The sequence below is a fragment of the Salminus brasiliensis genome, chromosome 5, assembly GCF_030463535.1.
Source record: "Salminus brasiliensis chromosome 5, fSalBra1.hap2, whole genome shotgun sequence".
Taxonomy (NCBI): domain Eukaryota; kingdom Metazoa; phylum Chordata; class Actinopteri; order Characiformes; family Bryconidae; genus Salminus; species Salminus brasiliensis.
The window spans coordinates 6,392,051-6,393,879 of NC_132882.1; the positions used below are offsets into that span (position 1 = coordinate 6,392,051).

General features: G+C 47.2%; 1 pseudogene; it reads right to left on the reverse strand.

Moving 5' to 3' along the window:
• Positions 1-205: 205 nt before the first annotated feature.
• On the reverse strand, positions 206-334 carry LOC140556675 (U1 spliceosomal RNA; annotated as a pseudogene).
• Between the last annotated feature and the right edge of the window lie 1,495 nt (positions 335-1,829).

The following is a 1,829-nucleotide window of genomic DNA, read 5'->3' on the forward strand; positions in this document are numbered from 1 at the left end:
CACACACTAATGAATTTAGGGGGTAGTGAGCACACACACACACCCAGAGCGGTGGGCAGCCAACTCCAGCGCCCAGGGAGCAGAGAGGGTAAAGGGCCTTGCTCAAGGGCCCAACAATGGCGGCTTGCCGAACCCGGGTATCGAACCCACAACCCTGTCCTTAATAGCCCGGAGCTCTAACTGCTGAGCCACCACTGCCCAGAAACAGGGGAGAGCGCGAACGCAGTCCCCCACTACCAGAAATTACGCAGTCACAACCCACAGTGCAATGGCTGAGCCTCACCTTAGGCAAACCACCTTTGTGGTCATGGTGTCACCCCTGCCAGATAAGCATAATAATCATGATATAGTATAACCACAGTAGTGATGGTCAGAATAATGAGAGTAATGATGGTTAATGGTGGTAATAATAATAATAATAATAATAATAATAGAGGCAGATAGATTTTAACATGGTCATTAGACAGGTAGCAGTGGCAGGAGGGTGTGCAGCTGGTCTGACACAGGTGGCAGGGGACCCTGGGTGGGTGTCTGGTGGGTGGTAGCTGGTTTGACGCTGGTAAAGGTCAACCAGGTCAGTCTGGTGGGTGGTAGCTGGTTTGACGCTGATAAAGGTCAACCAGTCAACCAGTGGTCAGTCTTCTAACAAGTCAGGCTTGGATCAGCGGGCAGCCATTTACTCACAGAAGGTAAAGAGACAGAGTTAGTTCAGAGTGGATTAAAAAAGTTAAATTCCCCCTACAACTGTAGGGGGAGCCATTTTTTAATCTTAATATAAAAATACATGTTTTTGTTTATTGACTTTGAAATTAAAGTATTTATAACCTTGAGGGGACACATTCATCTTGCAGTAACAGCACTAACACTTATCCTTGCCTGTTCAGCACTATGTGTATATGTGTATATATTTTCCAGCAGTTTCTGCCAACAAGTTTGCAACAGGCCCAGCTTTACCTGAAGTGACGTAAACTTTCTTCGAATCCTCTTGCAAGGTTTGAGATCACGTCTTTTGTAGTCTACCTTGCTTTTACTTATGTCTTGGTAGAATTCATTGCATCGTTATTTGTGTGTCCAAATTGTCTAAAAAGAAGAAAAATGTGACAAAAAAAACCCCTGCATCCTACATTCTGTCGTGATGTTACGTAGTTGTTGTGTACGACTCCAATTATCTTACGAAGGCGTCGCTGCTGGAACACATTTTAATGGTCTTCATGTTGTGCTAGTCCACGGTTTGCTTCTGTAAATCACAGGGAGGACGACTACGGTGCTGAGTCACACTTATATCATGAAAATATGTTTCTGGAACACTGCTGATTTTTTGCCAGTTCTGCAGTTCATGTTGGCCTCACCATCTCAGTCATGTTTAGGTATACTGTCGAACTGTGTGAACAACCCAACACCTGTCAAATCATTGCCCTTATTCTCCAATTATTGTCCTTATTCCCCCTTAGCACTAGCAATGCTCGCGGCACTAGAAGGGGAAGGACTTTACACGTGTCTCCTTTGATTCATATGAAGCCAGCCACCAGCCGCAAATGCAGCATCGCCGGGTAGCTGACACGCTCAAAGAAAAGCACCGGGTCCCCAGCTTCACCACACCAGCTAACAGAGGCCTGCGCTGGCCAACATTGCTCGTAAGTGACGAGGGCAGAGAGCGCCATCTACCCACCTGGAGAGAGCACACCCAATTGTGCTCACTCAGACTCCGGCTGCGGATGGCAAAGCGGCATGGCTCTGGATTCCAACTCGCCAACCCTGCGGGCCATAGTGGCAGCACATTAGACTGCTGAGCCACTCATAACCCACCACCCACTTTCTCCATAGCAGTA